This window comes from Lytechinus pictus, chromosome 2 (genome assembly GCF_037042905.1).
Source record: "Lytechinus pictus isolate F3 Inbred chromosome 2, Lp3.0, whole genome shotgun sequence".
In the NCBI taxonomy this organism is placed as follows: domain Eukaryota; kingdom Metazoa; phylum Echinodermata; class Echinoidea; order Temnopleuroida; family Toxopneustidae; genus Lytechinus; species Lytechinus pictus.
Window position 1 is genome coordinate 41,411,191 of NC_087246.1, and position 10,488 is coordinate 41,421,678.

Genomic DNA, 10,488 nt, shown 5'->3' on the forward strand with positions numbered 1-10,488 from the left:
TACAAGGAATATATAAAAACTGTTGCCATATTAAAATGACAAAAAAAGTATTTTTGACCCATGTACATGTATAGCCCACTCCTACTTTAATACTATTTTACGGTTTTGTGGTACAAATGGTACCATTTACTTGTGGATGAACAAAAGGGAACATGAAACTATTTCCAGTAAAATATTGCTGATTCAATTATCAAATTTTTTTCTTTTCTGATAACACATTTTGGTCATTACAATTATTTCATGAAGACTACACTGCTTTAGGAGATAATTTTGTTAAACTGATAATAAAAATTACAAATCAGGCACTAGGAAAAATGAAACTTACTTTTGAAAGATTATCAAAGCTGAGAAGAAACTTGCAGTAGATACTATCTAATTTCACTCTGCTTTGTAGCTGTAAAATATATGGGGGAAAAAAACATTAAAGATTTTGAAATAAAAGAAAACAGCTGATATCCAACTTCATCCTGTCTTTTCAAATTGAATTCTCATTTCAATTCTATGAAGAAAAAAAATTCCATGAAATCAAAATGACATATACAAAATTAGGATAGTGTATTAGGTTTCACGGTACACCGAGTATCTTTCTTGGGCAATTGTTGGTCCTGAAAAGGACCACCTAAACTCGACAGATGAGAGTAGACTGGTCACCCGTGTCCGCTGCTGGCATCAGCGGAGAGTCAGAGAAGCCTTGGAGATTGAAGAACATAACACTCTTCCTCAAGACAGCAGACTCCAACTAAGCAATATCTGGCTTACCGTTCTAAACACACAGTGTCCTATAATATTGTGTGGAACCTGCCGAAACATTTCAAACACGTGTGAGCATTACAGTGATACGGGCGTAATTGGCTGCTTTTGTCTTTCATGGCATTTTGTCGGGAATGATAATTGACAGCATTTCTGGGTTTTGCGCGCCTAATTTTGTGTGCTGTCATCCACGTCTGCATACGTGGATGTCATGTGACTTATCCAGCCTATCAGACATGTACCCTGCAAGGCACTGTGCATACAGGCCTGCTTCTACAAACTTTGCTCATTCTCCTGAAGAATACAAGAACACACTTGTCGAAACGTAGGGTTTGGGTGGTCCTTTTCAGGACCAACAATTGCCCAAGAAAGATACATGGTGTATCGTGAAACCTACTTCACTATTTTTCTTCAGCATGGAAACCTTCAGACATTACAAAATTAGGTAGGAGAATTAGTATCTTTTTCAAAATTATTTTCTTTTCTTTATAGAAAAAATTCACTTTTTTTTCTTTTGAAGTTGATTGAGCTTCAGAAATAAGCCTGTACATGGTAATCTGATGGAAAAGTTTGGCCTAAAATAAACAGCTATCACTTTTCTTCAAATTACTTGTCATTCGAGATCATTCTATTTTACATGATCATTCTACTTTGACAATATTTCATAATTTACATTAAAATATTTAGAAAGTACACAAATTATATGACAACTTTGTCTAGGAGTTGACTTAGAGGTAAGGTACATACATTGACTTACTGGTTTGGGGATATGAAGAAGATCTGCTACTTTATTCCATCTTTTATTATTTGTGATGGTTTTGAGTCCACCCTGTTGTGCTACAATTAGAGAAAACTCTACAAGGTCTATCTCATACCCAGATATCTGTGAAGTTAATAAAAAAAAAACAGAGCAATTGTATGGGACTATCCAGAATATTTTAATACTTCAGATAAATCAATTACTCATGTAACTCTGATAATGAGTCAAATTTTCAAATGCCAAGTCTTCCTTGTCTTACATCTGATATTGATGAAATTTTCAGTGCCAACGTTCTCGCTACCATGCTTCATGGTGGGCGGGCGCCGACTACCCTGAACAATTTTATGGCAAAGCCGCCAACCGTGAACATCCCCGACAACAGTAAAACAAGCCTACACTAACTGAATATTATATAAAAAAAAAGTTTGCTTTTCAGATCCTAAAATAATCTTGTCAATTACTTCGTCCAAAATTTCTTTCACTCATTTAGCTCTTCTCCCCAGCGATTCGGGTAGAGTGAAGTCTATGCTATAGGGTTAGAGAGACGGACATAGCGAGCAGTACTAGCTCTCTTTCTCTCTCTCTCTTTTGGCAGTGGCGCGAAATGTTTACCTCGCATTGCGTATTGGATTGCTCACATTTACGTCTTAAAAATTGGTAGTAAATACAAACAAAAATAAAGGAAAGGAGCCAGGATAGGGATACCATGGGTTACTGGGTTGGGCAATGTCTGCGTAGAAACTGAGGATCTAACGTGAATTTCTTGAATATAATTCTGACATTATAATTTTCATTTGATATTGTCACTTATTTTGTCAGAAGTGTGTAAGAATACTATCAAATTCGATCAAACTTTGATTTCATCCACTCCCAGCCATATAGACGGGTAAATATACGACCAAAAATACCCTTAGCTGGAACAAATTGCAACAAATGATTTTTCAGCGGTTTTTTGTACTATTTGACCTCAGGAATAACATACTAAATATCTACCAAAATCTGCATCCAGAGGCGGTGCTGCACCATCCCGAGTTTGCTCAATCTCGAGATTTTAGCCCGATCGGCCCTATTCGCGATTAATCTCGAGATTCAAGAAACCCCGTCTCCACCATCGCAAGACGAGCAATTCCTGCTCGAGCGAGGCAACATGCCCGATATTCCGAGCATGCGCACTTTCGGATCTTGGAGTTTCAACGGCCCGCGCTTTTGAATAACTTCCCGCGATATGCAATCAATGTACTCCTTTCACTAGCACTTTCGCCAAATTCGACCGGTGTTATGCAACAATCCTCTCAGCTCAGCCGCGCTCAGCGAGTGAGGAAGTGATGTATTCTTCGTTAAATAATATGATGGCGGAGGAGGCAACGACAGAGAGAGAGAGAAGGAGGAAAGAAATGATATTTGCTCACATTTTGCGAAGGAATAAGACGACCCTGCTGTCAGTGCTGTTATTGACTATGACCATCGTCGATATGAGCGCCTCCCATATTGGTCTGGTCTCTCCCCAAATCCATTCACTGGTAGGACACCATTGTTGCTGATTGGGGAATTGATGAACGCTATTCGCGATAATGTCTATTCGTGTGTATAAAGTTGACTTTCGCACGTGTTCGGTACGATCGCGATGTGTTTATGTTTTGACCAAGGCGGAAGTGGAACGCGAATTGCATTATGGACTGACGTCATGAATAAATTACCCCGAGTCCAATCTCGAGTGCGTCTGCACCTACGAATTAGCGGGATAATTCGTGAAATAGCGCGCTATTTTGCAAATAAACCCAAGTTGACTTGGGATTGCAATCTCGAGATTAATCCTACGAACTAGCGCGATAATTGCGTCTCCACTGCAAACAATCTCGAGATTTTTCAGATCGGGATAATTTGCTGGATCAGAAATAGCGCGCTAATTTGAAAACTAGGGATGGTGCAGACGGCCCTCAGGAAAGTGGTTATTTTCAAGATGGCATCCAAGATGGCCGCCAACCACTAAAAATAGATACAACTGACACATTATCCACCCTAGAATCCTCTTTCGGTTCATATTCCATGGTCTAGGGAATAAAAAAAATTGATTTAGGCTAGAATGAATTATAAGCCCTCTAGTGTACCTGGCAAATCCAAGATGGTGCCCAAAATGGCTGCCGTATGCTGAAAATCCACAATTCATCTAAGTGGCTATAATTTGGTTTTTTTTCAATGGTTTTAAGGATGAAGTTGTAAATTGGTACAATTTACAAGGAGAGCCAGTGGTCTTGTGTGTCCACAAATCCAAGATGGTGTCCCAAAATCCAAGATGGCTTCCAAAAATGGAGTTTAAAATGGTTTTTGATAATTAAAATGGACATAGTTCATTTCATATCCACCTGGGACATAATGATTTAGGTGTCTACACCATGATTTCAATGGTCAATTAAGACATTGGGGCAAGTTACAAGGACAGTCAGTGGTCCAGTATATTAAAAAATCCAAGATGGCTTCCAAAAATGGAGTCTAAAATTGCTGTTGCTACTTAAAAGAAAAACCGACATAGTTTGCTCAATATCCAGAAATATGACTTTTGTGTCTATACCAAATGGGTCAACTTATACATTGGGACAAGTTACAAGGTAGGTCAGTGGTCTGGTATGTGCAAAAATCTGTGATGGATTTAAAAAAGTGACTCTGAAAAGGCTGTTAATACTTAAAGCGGACATAGCTCATTTCATTTTGGACTGGGAGATGTGATTCTGATGTCTAAACCACTGGTTTCAAGGGTCAAATAATATATTAGGCTAAGTTACAAGGACAGTCAGTGGTCTGGTATGTCCAAAAATTGAAGATGGCTTCAAATAATTGATCTTAAAAAGAGGCTACTGATACTTAAAGCGGACATAGCTCATTTCATATCGGCCTGGGAGATGCGATTTTTGTGTCTAAACCACTGGTTTCAAGGATCAATAATACATTCGGGCAAATAATAAGGATAGTCAGTGGCCTGGTATGACCAAAAATCCAATATGGCTTCCAAAAATTGATTCTAAAATGACTGATACTTAAAAGTGGCATACCTCATTTTAAATCAACCTTTGAGATATGATTTTGGTGTCTAAACTTTGGTTTCAAGGGTCAAATTTTATATCAGGATAAGTTACAAGGACAGTCAGTGGTCTGGTATGTCCAAAAATCTAAGTTGGCTTCCAAAAAATTATTCTAAATTGACTGCTGTTACTTAAGGCGGATATAGCTTATTTCATATCGGCCTGGGAGATGAGATTTTGGTGTCTAAACCACTGGTTTAAGGGTCAAAATAATACATAACGACAAGTTTTAAGGACAGTCAGTGGTCTGGTATGACCAAAAATCCAATATGGCTTCCAAAAATTGATTCGTAAATGGATGCTAATACTTAAAAGTGGCATAGCTCATTTTAAATCCGCCTGTGAGATATGATTTTGGTGTCTAAAGTATGGTTTCAAGGGTCAAATTATATACAAGGACAAATTACAATGACAGTCAGTGGTCGAGTACGTCCAAATTTACGAGATGGCTTCCAACAATGGAGTAAAAGCGGAGGCAACCCGTCTGTGAGAAAACGAAACTGACGATTTGGAACTCACAAGTTTATTTAAAGAAAAACGTGAATAATAACACGAAAGCTCCATGCACTAGGATATAAATGAAATCAATCTAAAGCCAAAAGGCAAAGGATTGAAATAGGCTGTAAATACATAGATAAATATGTAAACAACGGACACTTTTAAGAAGTAAAGTGGGAGTGTACTTAGCTAATGTCTGATCACGGCGGCAGGCGAAAGTAAAAGAGGAAATGGACGCCAAATTGCGCGATGATCTTGGGATAGTGCGTTCATAGGGAGATGCAGCGCGCGCGCAGGAAAATTGTGTACTGTATATTCGGCGTGCTGGTTCATCGTAATGAACAAGCAAATCAAATGAGTATATCCCAGTTATTGATAGTAAATCAAGTTTTTTTAGACAAGAAGTAAAAAAAAAAAAAACAATAGGAGCTGATCTGAAAGGAAGAAGTAAAATACTTACTTCTTACTTTCCTTAAACTGGAAAGCCGAATACTAATTAGCGAGAACAAAGAATGCTTATTAAAAGAACAGGAAGGCTTCCCAAAAAATTTAAGAGAACATTTTTTTCAAACAATACGTCTAAAAAAAAAAATTTCAATACAAAATGATTCATTGAAATTAATTAATTAATTATTTATTTAATTAATTAATCGAAGAACAAAATGTTGATTGAAAAACAAAGGGAACAATCAACCAACTCAAAACAAGAATAACAACAAAGTTGAAAACAAGTTTGAGAACAAACAAAGGACGACGCTCCTACCTGTCCAACGTAGCCTAAGCAGTGGAGAGGGGAATAAGATAAATTCAATTCAAGATGAGGCAAAAGGAGCAAGTCAAGAATTATAAAGAATTATAAAGAAAAAAGGAAGCGTCGGACCAATGACCGCGGCACGCAGGAGAGCACGGAGCTGCGGGGAAGGGAAGCGGAGGCAACCCGTCTGTGAGAAAACGAATCTGACGGTTTATTTGAAGAAAACGTGAAAAAATATCACCAAGGCTCCGCACAGAGAGATATAAAAGGAAATCAATCTAAAGCCGAAAGGCAAAGGATTGAAATAAAGAATAAATGCAAAGATAAAAAAAGGACACGTTATAAATGCAAAATGGGAGTGTACTTAGCTAACGTCTGATCACGGCGGCAGGCGAAAGTAAAAGAGGAAATGGACGCCAATTTGCGTGATGATCTTGGGATAGTGCGTGCGTAGGAAGATGCTGCGCATGCGCAGGAAAAATTGTGTACTTTTATTCAGCATGCAAAATAATCGTAATGAACAAGCAAATCAAATGAATATATCTCAGTTATTGACAGTAAATAAAAGTGCACAATTTTTCCTGTGCGCACTATCCCAAGATCATCACGCAAATTGGCGTCCATTTCCTCTTATGAGCCTGAACGCATGTTGCCGTGCAAGGCGAGGGGCCGGAGGGTGAGTTCAAATGAATATATCCAGTTATCTCGTAAATAAGAAAATAACGGTATTTTCATAATTTACTGTCAATAACTGGGATATATTTCTTTGATTTGCTATACCAACACGGACTCAACGTGAAGGGAGGCATGTCTAGAAAAAAGGAACATTGCGCAAAAATTAGGGAGATGAAGTCACAGAGGCCGCTGCCTTAAGGGGAGAGGAGGCAAATAAGGCCTCACCCGAAGGAATGTCCTTGAAGTAAAAGGAAGGGAAGGAATTAAGAGAGCTCCAAAAGGCGTCTCTCAAGATGTCGTCTAAGGCGACCTCATTGAAAAGAGCGCAAGAAGTAGCGATACTTCTAGTATCGAAAGCGATGCATTAGTATGCAAAGCTACATATATGGTTACAGAAAAATGGATACAAGGGGGGATCTCGGCTGATAAACAGGCGAAATATGCCCTAAATACCGACACAAGAAGGAGTAGTCACGCGTCAAGAACAGCCGACAGGCACAATGACGGACTAAACCATACGAGCTCGACGTTTGAGAAGAAAAACTGAAGATTCTTTTAAAATTCGGATTGGGGGTATTAATCAACCATAACCGGTGGAATGATAATCGCCAATGATCAATAAACAACCCTCCTTTGTCGCAAAATCCGACAAAAGATGCGATCAGAAGGACTGAACCTTTTACGGTTCAGTAGATGATCATTATAACAATTAGTCAGGCAGCATATGTCATCTACTTCGACAAATTGGCTAAGTCTGATTTTTCACTTTTATGTGATTGGAGACATCACAAGGAACAACTTTCAACTTGGTGACAAATTTCTAATGGTCATCTTGACCATGTGAGGGGTCAAAATGGGGTCAATGGGGGTCAATTTTTGAAATTGCCCCGACTGTGTCGAGTCATACATCAAATTGCTTGTCTTGTTATACTGAACAAGAAAGTGTACACAACTATATACTCTTGACCTTCCGTTAAAAAGTTATGACCGGAAATGTCAAAAGGTCAACAAACTTTTGGTAAATGGCAAATTACACTGAAAGGGTTAAGAAAGCTCCGTTTCCGTGTTTTTATGCATGTGTGTACTTTTTAAATTTCCATTTTGATAAGTTCATCTTCAGGAATCTTTATCCAGAAGATATAGAGGGTCAAGAAAAGGTCAGGGAAAGGTCAAAAGGTCAACAAACTTTCATCAGTAGCCAAAATACACTAAAAGCGGTTAAAATCTTAGAAGTTGGTTCTTTATTTTGAAAAATCTTTATCGAAGAAGACATTATCCATTAGATAAAAAGGGGTCAAATGTGCTCACTTAGGAACAAAATACATAAACAGAGATAGACGTCGAATTCGGTGTGGTATCATAGTATTGCAGGAATACCTCGAAACGACTTGACAAACCCTAATGCCCTTAAAATCGTATCATCTTTATGATGTTATAAGTGCAACCAGCTCTTTCCGATTTTCTTGATTTAGGAATTCACTCCAGATCAATTCACTTTCAATTTACTAGTCCTTGACATGTAAATAAACATTTCATCCATTTGCTTTGTACAGAATATTTTAATCAACAGAAATTGTTGTAATGTATTGGAGTATATGTGTAATACTATGTTAACAGATATCGATTGATCAGTGCTCCCAGCTTCTAAGACATGTAAGAAAGATGCCTAACATCTTTTTAGGATTAACTTACGAATAAGATTATGAGGTTAGGATTGAGGATGATATGATAACTTGGGCTCCAATTGCTCCTTAATTAATTCTAATGTGTGACGGTTATATTATCTGACAAAGTGGCAACATCGTGCAGGCATGCTCATTGTAGTCAGTCATGGGTGTCCATCATGCTGATGTGATATATTCTGACCATTACTCAATCTCTGGAGCCAAGAAGGACTACTCATTTCTGATTATGTGCTGCCATTAAAACGGCTTGTACTATTTTATCAAGTGTGTCTTTTTTCAAGAGCATACAACGTGAAACTAATTTAATACCAGTTCTCATGATAGTGATGTGCATAGATGCAGATTAAGTTTTTATTCTTTTGTCGTTCTTGTTTTTTTCCTACTTGCTAAACTACCTGGATGTTGCCAGAAAGAATACTCACATATGTCATTAAAGTGATTAAAGTAAACCACAACCATATCGCAGCGGGGGGGGGGCAGCTGCCCCCAGAAATTGTGAAGACTTGCATTTTTACTGAAAAATAAATATAATTGACCAAAAGAATGTACGAAATCCTTATAAATTTCACTTTACAAAATGCAAAAGGGCTTCAATGATAAGCTCAGAACAGCACATGCACCAGAAATGTGTAGTCCTTCAAAATTGTCTACAGAGATCGAGTAATGGTCAGAATATATCATAACAGCATAATGGACACCCATGACTACAATGAGTTATGCCTGCACGATGTTGCCTCTTTGACAGAAATAATATAACCGTCACACATTAGAATTATAATTGAGGAGCAATTGGAGCCCAACTTATCATCCTCGGTCCTAACCTCATTATCTTATTCGCAAGTTTATCCAAATGAAATGTTAGGCATCTTTCTTAGGAGCACTGATCAATCGATGTGTTCATTCTGTTAACCCTGCTGTTAACATAGTATTATACTTATACCCCAATACATTACAATCATTTCTGCTAAGTAAAATATTCTGTACAGAGCAGATGAAGGAAATACTTTTTTATATATCAAAGACTAGTAAATTGAAAGTGAATTGAACTTGAATTGAATTCCTAAATAAATAAAAAACTCGGAAAGAGCTGGTTGCACTTATCAAATCATAAAGATGATAAGATTTTTAGGGCATTAGGGTTTGTCAAGTCGTTTCAAGGTATTCATGCAATACCATGATACCACAGTGAATGTATTCGACGTCTATCTCTGTTTATCTATTTTGTTCCTAAATAAGCATATTTGACCCCTTTATATATAATGTCTTCTTAGATAGAGAGTTTTCAATATAAAGAACCCACGAAAAATAAGACTTCTAAAATTCTAACCTCTTTTAGTGTATTTTGGATTCCAATGAAAGTTTTTTTTACCTTTTCCTAACCTTGTCTTGACCCTTTTTATCTTCTGGATAAGGACTTCTGACGATGGACTTATAAAAAAGTACACACATGCATAAAAACACGGAAAAGTTGCTTTCTTAACACTTTTAGTGTAATTTGCCACTTACCAAAAGTTTGTTGACCTTTTGACATTTCCGGTCATAACTTTTTAACGGAAGGTCAAGAGTATATAGTTGTGTACACTTTCTTGTTCAGTATAACAAGACAAACAATTTGCTGTGTCACAGAATTGGGGCAATTTCAAAAATGGACCCCTATTGACCCTATATTGACACCTAGCAAATGGTCAAGATGACCATTAGAAATTTGTCACCAAGTTGAAAGTTGTTCCTTGTGATGTCACCAATCACATAAAAGTGAAAAATCAGACTTAGCCAATTTTTCGAAGTAGCCGGTAAATCATGACATACAGTATGCTGCCTGACTAAATCCAAAAAGGCAAGACGGGGCTAATATAAGCCAAAAGTCGAGACTGACCTGCTTAAGAATAAAAATAAACCAAGCCGTATCAACGCAAACGTAAGGAATGCGAGACATCTCAGATGCCCCCCGCGTGGGGGAAAGCGCCCAAAAGTCATTCTCTATCTCATATACATGAGGACAGAGATCACAACCCGCAGGTTCTGATAGGTTCTCTGTCCTGTGGCAGGCAGTTTCCAGCAGCCCGATAAGGACTTGGAATGGCATAGAGTAAAGGTTGAATTGAACACCTTTCAGGCACATCCATGAGTGTGAACCGAGGAGACATCTTGCCATGCAAAGCGAGGGGCCGGTGAGAGGGTATAAAGGGATGTATACAGTTATCTCGTATGATTTACTTCAATAACTGGGATGCATCCATTTATCTATGCTAGACCAACGCGGATTCAAACCATGGGGAGGCATGTCTA

General features: G+C 37.9%; 1 long non-coding RNA gene across 1 annotated transcript; it reads right to left on the bottom strand.

Moving 5' to 3' along the window:
* Positions 1-324: 324 nt before the first annotated feature.
* LOC129271687 (uncharacterized) lies at positions 325-4,596 on the bottom strand. The gene is made up of 2 exons (XR_008585701.2): positions 1,508-4,596; positions 325-394 (listed from the first exon to the last, which is right to left on the bottom strand). It is a non-coding gene; the product is annotated as an uncharacterized LOC129271687 (long non-coding RNA).
* Between the last annotated feature and the right edge of the window lie 5,892 nt (positions 4,597-10,488).